Below are 17302 nucleotides of genomic sequence, written 5' to 3'. Positions count from 1 at the left end.
TCTTGTTATAAATTTCTCCTCCAGGCCTGAGCATATGTATTCTTAAGATGCATGCTACATTAATATATTTCTTCTGCTGCTTTCAGGTATTTGAAAATTGTAATACACAAAGCTTTATAAGTTGCCCTTGTGAGCCTGGGTCATATTAAGTTATGATATTGGATCTTCAGCATCTATCTTTTAGAAGAAGTTTCAGAAAAGGACATTCTTTCCTTTTTCTATTTAAGTCTGAGTAAAAAAAAAAACTTTATAAAAATATTACTGACTGATTTAAGTTAAAATTTACACAGGATAGCAGGAAACTCAATAAGATTTTCAAATAATTCAATAATATTTCAGCTTAATCATTTCTAAAACCTCAGGGAAATAAGCAATTAGAGGTGGTTATTTTCACAGACATAAATCACAGCCATGTGCTTTTGGGAAAAGAAACAAAGACTGAAGGATTCTTGACAGCTGTGGAATGAGTTAAAGTTGTTTGAGTTTCTTGACTCACAATGAGGAGGACACAGTAAAAGCTTTTAAAATGCTTACCAATTTCACAGCAGGTTATATGACTCAAGGATTAGGAAATTCACTAGTAATCAACATATTTTAAAAAGTTCTATAAGAAAGAGGGGAGGAAGGAAGATGTAACCACCAATATAATTTTCCTGCTGTTTGTGCTCTGTTCCCTTTCACAGCAGCTATTTAAACAAAACACACAGCTAATTTTTAATGCTAACTAACAGATCAAGAAGCAGTGCTGTCAAAGTCTGGCATTTTGCATTTGCAAATATTCAAGAATGCTATGAAGAAAACTCTGCTATGAAGAAAAACTCAGCAGAAACACTATTCAGAAAAATAATTTTCAAGTCTGATCATTTTGAAAAGTTTTATTTCACAAAGGATAGTGGTTGCCTGAAGGATTCTCCCAGGACTCCATTCTATTGAGTCATTGTTTTGGTTTGAAGGGATATTTCATTGAAATCTGCTTTAAATGGATGGAATCATTCAAATAGGAAAAAAAGTTGGTGTGATAGACAGTGCCGACCTACAAATCAGGGAAATGTAAGTTCTAGTCCTGTTTTAGGCATGAAAGCCAGCCGAGTGACTTCAGGCCAGTCACTGTCTCCCAGCCAACCCTTCTTACAGAATTGTTTTTATGGGAAACGTTGGAAGATTATTACGCATGTCTGCAGCTTTGAATTATTTATAACAATAATAAAGGTGGATATACATACATACATACTGTAAATAAATAAGCAAGCTGTTCTGTACAGACATTTGAATACTTCGAAATCCGCAGCCCGGATTGGCTAAAAAGCGCACGCGGCCACCGGATTGGCTGAGTGTGCGGCGCACTGATTGTGGGTCGAATCGACCGATCGCGGGCGATTCAAAGCGACCCGATTGGCGCAGCACTCAGCAGAAAGTGCTTTTAAGCGCTTCTTCCCCACTCTCCCACTTGTGTCTTACCCTAATAAATGAGCTGAACCAAGTCACCGACTCAGCGTCCTTTGTTCGTATGAGATATACGACACTGGCGACGAGGGTGGGATTTTTAAAACAAGTTCCACACCGCACGTGGCCCACGGAACCGCAACCGGCAGCATGGCCAGCGGCAACGTGCCACCCGCTCCCTTCAACCAAGCTACGGAGGACTGGGAATCGTACATAGACTGATTCCTCATGTTCCTGGAGAGTAGCAACCTCAAGGACGCGAACGGGCAGAGGAAAGGGCCGTTTCCTCTCACACACTGCGGCCCGCAGTGTTTAAAATGGCAAAGCCTCGCCAAGCCGCTCGGCGTAAAGGCCATGGACTGGGCTGATCTCAAACCGCTGCTGAGGAGCCACTACGCACCCGCCGTGCCCACCCTCATCCACCGGCACGAATTCTACCGCGATCAGAAGCAAGGGGAGGCGTCAGCAACTTTGTGGCCGACCTCAGAGACCTCGGGGCCTGTGCGGGTTCACCGAGCTCGATGAAGCCCTGCGGGACCGCGTCGTCCTCGGCCTCCGGGACCCCATCCTGCAGAGCTGGATCATGGCAAAGGGCGACATTTCCTCGCCGCCGGCGCCCTTTGCCGAAGCCACCGCAGCAGAAGCGACCCGGAAATCAGCGGCCCCAATTGCGGCAAGCCGGCACAGCGGAGCGACCCGCCATGACCGGCGACCGCGACCCCGAGAACCAGTCCGGATTCGACCATCGAGCAGCCGCCTCACACATCACGGCGATCTCGAATCCCCTCCGACTCAGAAGATGGCGAGAGGACATCCACCGGCTGCAGACGGGACGCGACCGGCGAGGCGAAAGCAACGGAACCGAAAATCAAAGTTCCAGTGCGCCGGCTGGGCGGCGAGCACCCCGCGGTCGGAATGCCGGTTCTTTGATGCAATATGCCAGCATTGGCGACTGCCGGAGCCACATCGCCAAGGTCTGCCGCTTTCAAACGGAACCACAGCCCCGCCACCGAGACGGCAGCCCACGGAGACGCGACAACGCCAGACGCCGACAACACCCCCCAAGGAACCGCGACCGGGATAGCGAGAGCCGTTGAGCCGGGAAGCGAGGAGCCGCCGTTTCAACGAAACCGCCAGCATGAGGAAACTCACCAGACGGTCATCGTTGGCCATTCCTCCAACTGGGATGGCCGGAAGGTCCACGGAGGTCGCCATCGGGCGAAGACCGCCCCTGCAAAATGGAAGTCGACTCCGGATCTTACCTATCCATGGTCGCGTGGCGGGAAATTAAGCTGCTAGTACCTCCATGAAATGGCACGAGCTGGAGAGCCAGAAGCTCATTCTCAAAGACTACCAGGGAATCGCATCCCGTGGTAGGGACCGGGCACTTCAAGGTCACATTTAAAGGGCGCACTGAAATACTACCCTAACCATCATCGAGCGAGACTGCCCCAGCCTCCTGGGACTTCAATGGTTCGCGCCGTTGGGACTAGAAGTGACCGGCACCAACCACGTGCCGAGGTGGACTGGGAGGAGCAGCTCAGTGCGCGAGTTCCAAGAGGTCTTCGACGGAAACCTAGGCAAGCACCGGGGCCGCCAATATCGCTCAGCCTTGACCCCACCATTGCCCCTATCCGCCTCAAACCCTGGCGAGTGCCTTTTGCCCTCCGCCCAAAAAATCGATGAGCAATTAAATAAGCTCATCGAGCAGGAGTCCTCGAGCTAACGGACCATGCCCGATGGGAGACCCCTATAGTCACCCGATAAAGCCAGACGGGTCGGTGAGAATCTGCAGGGACTATAAGGCCACCCTGAACCGTGCGCTACAACAAAGCGCCTACCCCGTCCCAGTAGTGCAACATCTTCTACACTCACTGGGGGGCAGGGTTTTGCCAAACTCGACCTGGCCCAAGCCTATCAGCAACTGCCAGTCGACGAGGAAACCGCAGAAGTGCAGACTATAGTCACACACCGAGGGCATTCCGCTGCAAGAGGCTCCAATTCAGAGTCAGCGTAGCCCGGGGGTATTTCAAAGCCTAATGGAGAGGCTCCTCCGGGGCATAAAAGGGTAGTACCCTATTTTGACGACGATGTTGGTAGCAGCGGCGTCGACCAGAAACAATTGGAGGGCCGCCTAAGGGAAGTACTACAAAGATTCCAAAGTGCAGGACTAAAAGTTAAGAGGGAGAAATGCCAACTGCGCACGGCACGGGTCGAATTCCTGGGGTACCTACTAGATCAGCACGGAATACACCCCACCGAGGGCAAAATAAAAGCCGTCAAAGAAGCCCCAAACCCAGAAACAAAACTGAGTTACAAGCATTCCTGGGGTTGGTTAATTTCTACAATGTTTTCCTGCCCCAAAAGGTGACCATGGCGGAACCATTGCATAGGCTGCTCGACAAGGCAGCCACCTGGGCGTGGGGGAGACGAGAAGAGGACGCTTTCAACAAAACCAAGGACCTTCTCACATCGGACGCCTGTCCTCATCCAGTACAGCGAGACACTCCCATCACGGTAACGCGTGCGACGCATCACCTTCGGGCGTAGGAGCCGTCCTCAGCCACACCCCGCCGACCGGAAAGAAGCACCCATCGCCTTTTTCTCAAGGACCCTTTCAAAACCCGAAAGAAACTACAGCCAATTGGACAAAGAGGCTCTAGCAATACGCAGCCGTAAAGAAATTCCACGAATACCTTTACGGCAGGACCTTCTCCATAATCACGGACCACAAACCGCTGCTGGGAATACTGGCGGAGACCGGGCCACCCCAATCATCCTCTCCCCAAGGATGACAAGGTGGTCCAAATTTCTCGCTGCCTACAATTACCGCTAATCCACACCGCCCGGTAAGTCAATCCCGCACGCGGATGCCCTCAGCTGCACACCATTGCCCACCCTGGACGCTGACCCAGCACCCACCACATCCACCCTGAACATCGAGACCTTACCCAACCTACCCCTGACCGCGCGTCAGACATTGCCCTAGCAACCAATAAAGACAAACGTCTGGCGCAGGTCCTAAGATGGGTGGGAAAAGGGTGGCCGGAGAAGGACGTGGACAATGAGTTCAAAGCTTACCGAACCAACAAACAGAGCTATCAACGCAGAAAGGCTGCCTACTGTGGGGGGACAGAGTCATAGTCCCAGAAAATTGCAAAAAGAAGTCCTGAGCATGCTGCACGAAGGGCACCCCGGCATCGTTAGGACAAAAGCCCTGGCCAGAAGTCACGCCTGGTGGCCAGGGATGGACAAGGAGATCGAAGCCTGGGTGGCCTCCTGCAAGCAGTGCCAGGAATCAAGACCAAACCCCCCGCCGCCCGATCCTGGAATGGGAAACCCCTCGGGGGCCATGGTCCCGAATCCACGTGAGATTTCGCGGGACCAACCAGAGGACACACCTTCCTGGTAACCGTAGACGCTTACTCCAACTGGCTGGAGGTAAGCAACATGAAGACAACTACCACAGACGCGCCATCATCAGAGAACTCAGCAAGCTCTTCAACCCACGGCCTTCCCGGATGTCATCGTGTCAGACAACGCCCCAGTTCACCGCGCTACCCTTCGAGAAATTCTTGGCAGAACGAGGGATCCGACACGCATTAACGGCACCGGCGCACCCGGCGGGAATGGAAGGGCGGAGAAAATGGTCCAATTCACAAAAAGACCATCCAAAAGATCGAAACCGGGGACATACAAGACAAAATAAACCGGATGCTACTAATTCAGCACATAACCCCGAGCACTACGACGAACAAGAGCCCAGCGGAGCTACTAATGGGGAGAAAATTGCGATCACCGCTCGACCGCTTGCACCTCACATACAACCCGGAAAGACCCCTGACTCCACCAGCAAACGCAGAACATTCGCACCGGAGACAGGGTCTACGCAAAACCTTACTGGGGACCCCCTCTGGATACTGGCAACGATCACCCAAGCAACAGGCCCACACTCGTACCGCCTTCAAACTACCGACGGACGAGCGTGGAAACGCCACATCGACAAATTGAGAGCAAGAACCACCGCGGGAAATACAACCGACACGCAAATACCAGACACTGAAAGGAACCGGCAAAACACCAACCAAGAGGGGAGGAAGCCCCCAAAGAACAAAAAGAACAAACCCACCCAAAAAGAAACCAGCAGTACTCACCACCTGAAGAACCGGAGAGCGACCCACTCAAGCTCTCACCTGGAAGGAGCAGCCAAGCCAGCTCAACCGACCCGGAAGCCCGAGCGGGAGCAGCCAAGCCAGCTCAACCAGCCCGGAAAAGCCAAGCGGGAGCAGTGAAGCCAGCAGCTCGACCAACCCGGGAGACCAGGAGGGAGCCGCGGCGAGAGGCCTGACTCACCCTTCCAGGCGGTTCCATCAACGAGGCAGAGAGCGACAGGAGTCCCACCCGAACCGGCCTACAGCCAGGAGACAACTGACCAGTGCAAGTCAAGTCGGAAAATACGGAGTTCGCCTTACTTACGGGACTACGCCACGTAGGACCAAACCAAGAGGAGGGGTGTTCTGTACAGACATTTGAATACTCGAAACCGCAGCCCGGATTGGCTAAAGCGCACGGCCACCGGATTGGCTGAGTGCGCGGCACTGATTGGTCGTTCGGAATCGACCGCGATTGGCTGAGCCAATCATGCGCGATTCAAAACGACCCGATTGGCCGCAGCACTCAGCAGAAAGTGCTTTTAAGCCGCGCTTCTTCCCCACTCTCCCCATTTGTGTCTTACCCTAATAAATGAGCTGAACCAAGTCACCGACTCGCGTCCTTTGTTCGTATGAGATATACGACACAAGCAAACAAACAAATTAAGCAAGCAAATAAATAAATGTAAACTGAAGAAGCACAGAAGTAGCTTCTTCACTGAAGAAGTAGAAATTTTGTCATACAGTAGTAATCATGGAAGCTTGGAGAAAAATCAGTCAGAGTATATTCATGAACTGGAAAAGAGCTTGGTAACAAGGTCAGCCAATGAATAGCCATGGCCAATGAGAACTTAGGCTGGAACCTGAAACTAGAAGTAGCCTAGGCGTGGCTCTATGTTAAACTCTGAAGCTATGTTGAGCTCTGAGTTTGTCTATTGAAAATGAAACTGCTTTTCTTCTCTGCTTTATATAATGCTTGCCTGCTGAACTAAAGTGAAACGGGTCTGTTTCTGAGCTGAAGCTGAGTTGCTGTTCTGCTCTGCACTTGTAACATGTCTGCTGAAGCTCTGCACTTGCAACATGTTTCTGAGTTTGCTCCATGTTGGAGAAATCTACAGCTGGTTTCTAAGATCTACTTGATAAAGATATCAAATATAAAGAAATCAAATGAAGCATCAGCCATCTGTGTTTATTTTTCTGGAGCTGAATTAACACTGCAAAATGCTGAATAAAATCAAATAATTTCTTAGAGCAAGATTTCCCTTCACACTGATTAATGCATTATTATTGAAAAAGTCCAAGAACAATGCAAGATGCACTTTGTCCAATATTAACCATGTCTCTTCAGATTATATGCCTACCCAACTTGTCAATGAACATTTCTGAATCTTGCAATTTTTTATAGGTGCAAACATCAGAATTTATAATTTACTCTTGAATCATTTAGCGGCAATCTTTTTTTATGCTTTTTTCTCAATTGGTTTTGGCTTATTTGATTCAATCTGTTTATTGATAATGGATTGTTTTTCTTTTGTTACCGCCCTGGCAAATGGGTCACTGTGGAAATGGGATGAGAAAGTATATTTTAATGTGTAATTAAGGATCTACTAAAATTGTACTTTGAACAGTGCCTCCCCAGTATTGTTTCTCTTGACTTCTGACTATACCCATTGTATAATATCCTTCATATTTTTTTCCTCTGCATTGGACAATTTTAAGAACCACTGGGATCTACCATAGATTTACCATACCATGGGATTTACCATACTTTATCTTGGCCATCTTTGGCACCTTTATAATTGAATGAAATAGGCAGTTCTATGCCTTTTATAACAAAAAAACCTTCAACAAACCCTTGTTTCTGATGACCTCATCCATTATTCAGAAGACTGTTTTATAGTCAGTATTTGCAGAAACTGTATGTACTGCATGATAATGATAATTGATGATTGCTAAGCTTTCAGTCCTGGCTGGTTGCAGCATCAGTTTAGTATCCTAGATTGAATCTATTTGTGGTTTATAAAAACTTTCTTTTCCTTAGATAGCATTTAATTTTTCAATCATTTATATTTCTAGTTGAAAGCAGTTTTAAAAATGGATAGAGGAAAAACCAACAATGCATTTATGACTTATAAACAGGAAGAATTAAATGCAAAGTGCAAAATAAGAAAAAGAATGAAGAATTTCTATATTTTGTTTAAATATAGAGAAAGTGACTATTTTACAGTGCTCAGTTTATAGCCCAAACCATATCTTTGTTTCTTTATAATTAAGTTGCTATTTTCCCTGTTATTAAATGATATCTTAATTTGTGGTAGAGATCATTCTGCCTATTTAGCCAAACAGAAAGAAGTAACATTGCTTCATTCCTACTTTCAGACTCTGAAAACACATTTCCTTTATTAATTGCTCACTGCTAGAAGTCTTTAACAAAGTTACACACCTGATATATCTGGCATAGTTCTAGAGTTGTAAGCGCAGATATTTCCACTGTAGGAAGAGAGCAAAATTAGTCTATGATGGTGAAAAATCAGGAATATCCTAAAGCACATTTCAAATGCCAAAGTTTATGTGAACTGTAGCTCATTTTATCTCAATGTACGGAGTTGTCAAATTTATGTATGGTATAAGGAGTACTGAGGCAAAGGAGAATGGGAAATGTGGTTATGCAGATGTAAGTTACATGTGAGGCAGATTATAAATACTTTTGAAAAAGGAACATAAGTGTCAAAATAAGTCATAGCTGGGAACTTTTCAAAGTGTCCTTTATTCTTTGGTTTTAGTTACTTCAGCTAAAATCCTCTGCTAAAATTCTGCACAAACCTTGCTGTCATGAAAAATAAAGTCTGCTATACTCAGTTCAACAATAAAGAACTCTAAAATATTAGGTTTCAATATAACATAATATTGCAAATATATACCATAGAATCCTATGGCAAAACAGATTCAGAAGGAACAGTTAGACATGCTTGGAATGTAAGATAATAAATAAATGTAAATGATATGTTCATTGCTCCTCTCAGTTTATATTTATATCTTTCTTCAGTATAATAGAAATGGCTCATGCCCAATATTTCCTACTCATACCACCAATAATTACAACGATCTAATAAATATCGATTTCACAGAAGACAACATTGAAAAGGCACTACACAATCTAAAACCATCTCTATCCATTGGACCTGATGGACTGTGTGCCTACTTCTTAAAAAAGCTATCCACTGCCATAGCAGAATATCTAAGCATAATCTTTGAAAAATTGTTCAGGTACTTCTTAGCCCAACCTATGGTCACTAGCCATGGTCATCCCTATTTTCAAAAACGGAGACCCCAACCTAGTTGAAAATTACAGACCAATCTCTTTATGTTGCATCACCTGCAAAGTCATGGAGTCCATCATTAACCAATCCATTACCTTCCACTTAGAGACAAACAACCTAGTTTCTAACAAACAATTTGGTGTCAGAAAAAAATTATCCTGTAATCTTCAACTCCTACACTGCAAAAACATATGGACTACACAACTCGATCAGGGCAAAGCAATAGACACAATTTACATACATAAAGCCTTTGATTCAGTGGTACATGACAAACTACTTCTAAAACTAAAATCTTACGGTATTTCTGGACCCCTGTATAACTGGATAGTTGTTTTCCTGTCAAACAGGCAACAAATGGTCAAAATAAGGAATGCCCTATCAAATCCTGTACCTGTTACCAGCAGGCAGCATTTTTAGGACCAACATCTTTATACTTCACATAAATGACCTTTGCAATCATATTAAAAGCAACTATGTTCTCTTGGCTAATAATGTAAAACTATTCAACACCACCGACAATACTACTACCCTTCAAAAAGACCTTGACTATGTGTCAGAATGGTCAAACAAGTGGCTACTTCAAATCTCAACCAACAAATGCTCTTACACATTGTCAATAAAAATCAGAACATAAAATATAAGCTGGATGGACACAACATTGTAGATGATGCACACTCTCTCAAGGACATTGGAGGACCTTACTTAGATCATTTGAGAGGATCTAAGTGCTAGAGCCCACTGTAACAACATTGCCAAAAAGGCATTAAGAGTTGTTAACCTAATCTTGTGTAGCTTCTTCTCTGGTAACATTATACTGCTAACTAAAGCATACAAAATAGATCAATTCTTATCTGTCTGGAACCTGCACTGTGTATCAGACATTAATACAATTGAGAGAGTCCAGAGATATTTCATGAGAAGAGTCTCCACTCTTCTGCTTGCAACAGAATACCCTATATCGGGTCAGCAACCTTTTGGATCTCAGGGATCACCAAACTCATAATTTTGAATCCTGTGGACCAAAAACCCTGGGAAAATCCCCAAAAAAGTCCGCAGGCAAATTCCCCACCCCATTTTCCTACTAATCGATCATTCTTTATTTGGGATCGCAGGATACCATCTCCAGCTCTGTTCTCAGGAGGTGGAGAGAGAGAGAGATTTTTGGCTTCATGCAAGGAAAGCAGCAGAAGTCTTTCTTTCTCTCTCCCAAACTCCACCAGAAATGAGTCTTTGTGAGATTTGTCATGCCAGTGCAGCCTCTTGGAGCAGGATTCCCAAGGACTCATTTCTGGGGGAGTTCGGGGGAGAGAAAGAAAGACTTTTGCTACTTTCCTTGCATGCAGCCAAAAGCAGGAGAAGAAAGAAGCAGAAAGAAGCATCCCAAGGACCAGGTGAGGAGCATGGGGTGTGTGGTGCAAGTTCCCCCCCTCTGCCCTTTCCCCCCTCTCCTCACTACCTCATGTTGTTTGTAATGCAAGCAATGCAAGCCTTGTGTTCTTGCAGGCCATTTGGGTGGCAAACCCTGTGTTCCCACGCAGTCTGGATTAATTGCTTTGGGGAGTGCTTTGGGGGTTTCATTTCTCTGCGGACCATCAAAATTTTCTTGTGGACCACCAGTGCTCCCCGGCCCGCTGGTTGGCAACCACTGCCCTCTATCAGCAGGCCTGAAATTTTGGGCTTGGACAACCTTGATCTACATTGCCTTTGGTCTGACCTAAGCGTAGTACATAAAATTATCTGCTACAATGTCGTACCTGTCAAAGACTACTTCAGTTTCAACCACAACAATATATGAGCATACAATAGATACAAACTTAAGGTAAATCACTCCAAACTCAATTGCAGAAAATATGACTTCAGCAGCAGAGTTGTCAATGCCTGGAATGCACTACCTGACTCTGTAGTTTCTTCACCAAACCCCCAAACTTTAACCTTAGACTGTCTACTGTTGACCTCACCCCATTCCTAAGAGGTCTGCAAGGGGCATGCATAAATGCACCAACGTGCCTACTATCCCTGTCCTAATGTCCCCTTTTATTCTTACCCATTTCATGTAATCATAATCATGTTCTAATTATATCTGTTATCTAATACATGCTTGATAAATAAATAAAATAAAGGATTGCTTTTGTCATGTTTAGTAGGTATCCTAATTCTTAGCCTATCACCCTCCTCAGATATCAGAAAATCAATAAGCTAACAGGTACTTTCCAGCATTATTCCCACCAGATAGTTTTTGTTCCTTTGGTTATACTTGAGTCTAAAGCGTGTTTTGAACAGAGTTCTCCTCTGGTATCAATCTTACCATGTAGCAGAAGCAGAACCAGGCATAATTCAGCATTTGCCCTTCTACAAGTTCATCAGAGATTCCTGCCCTGGCAAGCCCCCTAATCCCTCTAGTTGCTGTTTTCACAAAGTGCTGATAAAATATAGATTTAGTTTAATATAGCAGATTAAATTGAAGTTGTGCCTCTTTCACTGCTACTAACACAAGCTGCTTCTAAACAGACAGCTGGGATCTAGGTACAATGGAAGAGATTTCTACATGCCTGCAATTGGAGCCCTGAGATGTTGAAGAATTTATTTCAGCTCAATGGACTGACCTAATTCACACTTCTCAGGCATCTATGGAGTAGAATCTAGTTATATTTCAGACTGTCCATTTCTCCCAAAGAAGATGGTAAAAGTCTTGAATCACAAAGGAAATGCATATTAATAGGGATAGGTGTGGAGGGGGAATGCATACCACTGTAGGTGATTCTAAGAGTGAATACATGCAGGACATTTATGGTTGGGAAACATTCTCTTTTGCCTCTTGTTCAGAATTTGGAATCAAGAGTATGATTTATTGCTGAATGTTTTTTTTCCTAACATAGTCCACCCTCTAAGGAGGTTAAAGGCAAACCATTCTGTGTTATTTTGATTAAATATGGATTAGAACCATGCTACAATCTAGAAACCGAATTTCATTATTCCTTGTTACTTTAGTCACCATAATCTGTGAAATATCAATCTAAAGCCATGTGTTTTGGCATTATTATCATACAATTCAGATAACTTTCCAATCCAGAGTGTAATTTGTAGAAATCTTTGGGAACAAGCAGAAAGAATGTAAGAAATTCCAGACATAGCTGCAATGTAGTATTTAGCAAACCTTGCTATGGTAGATAATGAAAAGCTGTGGGAATGACAGTTATTCATTCTCCTTCATTCAGTAGGGCAGTACTCAACATAGAAGACTGAACTGGGCATGGCACCTATCTACCCCACCTACCCCAAAAAGCTTTAAGGGCTATCTCTTATCATTAAAACTGCAAATAGATATAAGACACTAATTTCAGTGATGGTCAAATGTAGAAACATGGAACCTTATTTTTACAGTATAACCCTTCAGTTATATTATTAAGTATGCCTGCCAAGACTTACTTTCTTCTTGAAATTTAGTTTAGTATACTTTATTGTCATTGCACCTCGTACAACGAAATCAAACACCATCTTCGGTGCACATCATGACCATGACCATGAAAATAAGCACAAACACACATCCTTCACCCTTCACACATTGAACTGGAAATCCACAACACCACACCAATACTGCACTATATAGCAGAATTCAAAAGAGCTACTGCCCTGGGATAGAAGCTGTTTTTCAGCCTATTTGTCCTTTTTTTTTTTTTTTTAATTATTCTGTATCGTCTGCCAGATGGTAATAGTTCAAAAAAAGGGTTCCTGGGATGAGATGGATCTTTGAGAATGTTTTGAACTTTCTTAAGGCAGTGGGAGCTACAAAGCTCTTCCAAAGAGAAGAGAGGGCAACCAATGATCTCTGGGCAATGACATTAACCCTCTGGAGTGCTTTCCTATATGCCACTGTGCAATTGGCAAACCATACAGAGGTGCAGTATGTTAAAATGCTCTCTATGGTGCAGCAGTAGAAGGTCACCAGCATTTTTTCATTCAGTTGTTATTTTCTAAGGTAGTCTCAGGTAGTATAATCTCTGCTGGGCCCTTTTGACCAGGGCTGCAATGTGGGCATCGCAGGTCAAGTCCTCTTTTAGGATAACACCCAGAAACTTAAAATTAGCCACTTGCTCCACTCGGTCTCCATTGATAAGCAAGGGCTGGACATCTGATCTGTTCCTTCTATAATCCACTATAGGCTCCTTGGTCTTATTGGTGTTGAGGACCAAGTTATTGTCTCCATACCACACAAAAAAAATGGTCCACCTCATCTTGGTAGGCAGACTCATTCCCCCCATGGATAAGTCCCACCACTGTTGTATCATCTGAAAATTTAGCAATAGTATTACTAGCATGAGTGGGAATGCAGTCATGCACATAAAGAGTATAGAGTAAGGGACTCAGCACACAACCCTGTGGTGTATCAGTGTTAAGGGATGAAGAGATATGATTACCTAATCTGACCCTCTGTGAGCGGCCAGACAGGAAATCCATAATCCAAAGGCAGATTGAATTAGAAAGCCCAAGGTCCAGAAATTTAGACACTAGTCTATGTGGAATAATTGTGTTAAACGCAGAAGTAAAATCCACAAAAAGAATCCTCATCTAGCTATTCTAGATGAGTCAGAGCAGTGTGAAGAGTGATGGCTATAGTGTCCTCTATAGATCTATTTTTTTCTGTATGCAAACTGGTGTTTATCAAATGTATGCGGAAGACCAGAAATGATGTGCTGACAGACCAATTTCTCAAAGCACTTCATGATGATAGGAGTTAGTGCCACTGATCTGTAATCATTGAGATTATTGATAGAGAACTTCTTTGGCAGTGGAACAATGGTGGAAGCCTTCAAACAAGATGGAATAGTGGACTGGGATAAAGATGAATTGAAGATCCTGGTAAAGGCTCCAGCCAACTGATCAGTGCAGTCTTTAAGCACTTGGCCAGAGATGCCGTCAGGACCTGCAGCCTTTCTATGTTTGCTCCTCTAGTAGCACACTTACCAGCTGATAGAATTTAGGGAGCACTTCTTTTAAATCAGCTTGATTAAAGTCACCCACTATGATATGCACAGCATCAGGACACTTGTTCTGCTGATTACTAACAATGTTATACAAGAATCCCAAAGCTATGGTAGTATTGACATCAGGTGGGACATAGACTGCAGTAATCAAAACCACGCTGAATTCCCATAGAAGATATATGGGTCTACATTTAAGAGTCATATACTCCAGTTCCATGGAACAGTGGCTGTCTACAGTCTTTGAATTGATGCACCAGCTTTTGTTCACATAAAGGCTTAAACCTCCCCTTGCCAGAATCTCTACTCCTGTCCTGCTGGTGAGCTATGTAACCTTCCAGCTCAATAGCTGCATCTGGAATGAGTGAATGAAGCCAAGTTTCTGTGATTAGCAAAACACAGCAGTTCTTGTTGAATTTAGTCTTTGCAATCTGTAGCCTTAATTCATCCATTTTGTTAGTCAGAGATCTTGCATTGGTAAGAAATATACTTGGAATTGAAAGCTTGTGTGGAAACATACTCAGCCTAAAGAAAATCCCAGCATGGCATCCTCTCTTCCTCTTCCTATTCTTCTTTCTCTGCCTCTTCCTCCTTCCTACAGGGATAGTGATCCATGGCTCCCCCAGGGGCCTAGCTGCCTCCTTCGGTATGTTATGAGAATGTATAAAATCGTCCGTAATAGCCTTTTCACATTTCAGTCCAATTTGTAACAAGGCTTGCCGACTATAGATGCTCCTTGCCCTACAGGATTCAATCAAGGAAAGGATCCAAAACATACACAGAATCATACACACCATACACTGAAAGAAAGAGCGGTTAGCCTCAGCATCCATGTGTGCAGCCATTTTGAAAACGGTTTAGTTTTTCAAATGTAGTTTAGTTTTTAATTTTTAAAGGAGAAATTTATCAGATTCCACAGCAGTATCCTTTAATTATATTTAAACATTCACATTTTTTGTTCCATTTCAGAGCATGCTTTTAACTCTGTGGTTTGGGGATGTGAACCATAACATTTTCTATTTAGGTTTTACATGCCATGTTCTTGGTTAATTCCCATCATTGCCTCTTCTGCCTTCTTCTGCAGCATTTTACCTGAGCTAGACTGTGTTTAAAAGGGCTCCTGCCAAGAATGACTTCAGACATAAGGATACCACCAGTTAGAATCCTCAGTCTTGAACCACTAAATTGCATTCATAATATAAAGAAAGCATCATTTAGAAACATTTATCTACAATATTATTTAAAAACTGGACACACTCTACTGAAGATCTTACAGCAAGATAACTTTATTAATAATCACCCACACTGAAAAAAGAAGAGGAAAGATTGTAAAACAAGAACAACACAGGAAATTAGAAAGGTAAAGCTCTCATTGTTCTGCTAACTCATTAAGTCATGTATATTTCTCATTGGGATTTGAATAGGCCTGTTTTGCTGCAAAGACAAATGGACGTAAAATTGGCAATGTGGTGTCATCTTAGACTGTGATAGTGCTGCAAAAGTGAAAAGATATGAGCTTATTGGTTACCAACTCCTTTAAAAGTTGACTATATGAAGATGCATTTCCTTGTAATGGGATTTTATTCAGAGGATGTCTGTGTTCTCTTCAGGAAGCAGAATAGATTATCAGAGAATTCAAAAACAATTATCAGAACAATCATTGCTCAATATCACATTTACTATATGGAAGAATTAGAGAAAATAACTAGAAATTATTTGAATTAAAGAAAATATTATAGTTTGGAATAAAGAAATGAAGTAAAACTGGCAATAGAGTCTTCAATGTTCTGTTGACTGCAATGTCTTAATTTGCTTTTTGTGGCTGTCAGGAGAAAAGAATACTAGCTTTTATGTTTAAATGAAACATGAATTTTGCAAAGGAAATGATTGAAAGCTCTGCATAACTAAAGCAACTCTCTTTCCATCACTAATATGGCAAATTACCAAAAATGAAAACATATTTTATTACTGCGTTCCTGTCAAACAGGCAACAAATGGTAAAAATAGGGAGCGCTATTTAAAACCCTGCTCCAATTAACAGTGGTGTCCCCCAAGGCAGCATTCTTCATTCATTCAGAGCCTCAGTAGTGCACTGGTTAGAGTGCAGTACTGCAAACTACTTCTGTGCTAACAATCAGCTGCCTGCTTTTTGGCATATCAAATCCCACCATCCTTCTGAGGTGGGTAAAATGAGGACCCAGATTGTTGGGAGCAATATGCTGACTCTGTAAAACGCTTAGAGAGGGCTGTAAATCACTATAAAGTGATATATAAGTCTAAGTGCTATTGCTATTGCTATTCTAGGACCCACACCCTTTATACTCTGCATAAATGACCTTTGTGATCACCTTGTAAGCAACTGTGTCTTCTCACAGATGATGTAAAACTATTCAACACCACTGACAATGCTATTGTCCTTCAAAGTGACTTTGATTATGAGTCTGAATGGTTAAACAATTGGCAACTCCAAATCATAACCAACAAATGCTCTGTCCTACACATTGATAAAAAATCCAGTGTACCAAATACAATCTAGGAGGATATGGCCTAATTGATGACCCTCACTCTGTCAAGGACCTTGGAGTACTCATATCAAAATGACCTAGGTGCAAGAGCTCACCATAACAGCATTGCCAAAAGGACATCAACAGTTGAAAATCTAATCTTATGAAGCTTCTCCTGTGGTAATATTGAATTGCTAACTAGGGCATACAAAGCCTTTGCTAAACCAATACTTGAATACAGCTCATCTGTCTGAAATCCCACTGTATATTGGACATTAATACAATTGAGGGAGTCCAGAATATTTCACGAGAAGAGTACTACATTCCTCTGCTCACAACGGAATACCCTATATCACCAGGCTTGAAATTATCTGCTACAATGTCCTATCAGTTAATGACTACTTCAGCTTCAACCGCAACAATACAAGAGCACACAACAGATACAAACTCAATGTAAACCACTCCAAACTTGATTGCAGAAAGTATGACTTCAGCAACAGAGTGGTCAATGTCTGGAATGCACTACCTGACTCTATTGTTACATCATCTAACCCCCACTTCTTTAACCTTAAACTAACCACTATTGACCTCATCCCATTTCTAAGAGGTCTGTAAAGGACGTGCATAAGTGCACAATCTTTTTCCTGTATTCTTACTCAAGGTTATACTTATACCTGTTATATTAGCAATTGACAAATCAAATCATTTTTTTTTTAAATTCGTTAAGAGGTATTTGAGAATTCCATTCTAATGACATTTCTTTCCAAATCTGGATTAATCACTTATGTCATACTGCCAATCCCTGTAAAAAAAAAAATCTTATAGGAATCATAGCATGGCAATAATTTCAAAATAATTTGGTTTCAATTTTTTTTAAAAAGATTGGCACTAGTCTCCACTTTTTA

The 17302-nt window shown here is 43.0% G+C and overlaps 1 long non-coding RNA gene across 1 annotated transcript in view; it reads left to right on the top strand.

Annotated features, from left to right (window-relative positions):
• LOC148123995 (uncharacterized) overlaps nt 1-15531 on the top strand; it is a 47611-nt gene extending 32080 nt beyond the window's left edge. The window contains exon 3 of the long non-coding RNA XR_015740173.1: nt 14978-15531. This is a non-coding gene — a long non-coding RNA (uncharacterized LOC148123995). The remainder of the gene's footprint in view (nt 1-14977) is intronic.
• The last annotated feature ends 1771 nt before the right edge of the window (nt 15532-17302 follow it).

The sequence above is a fragment of the Pseudonaja textilis genome, chromosome Z, assembly GCF_049901715.1.
Source record: "Pseudonaja textilis isolate UNSWEBS1 chromosome Z, rPseTex1.2, whole genome shotgun sequence".
NCBI lineage: Eukaryota > Metazoa > Chordata > Lepidosauria > Squamata > Elapidae > Pseudonaja > Pseudonaja textilis.
This window is presented reverse-complemented; position numbering and strand designations above follow the sequence as displayed.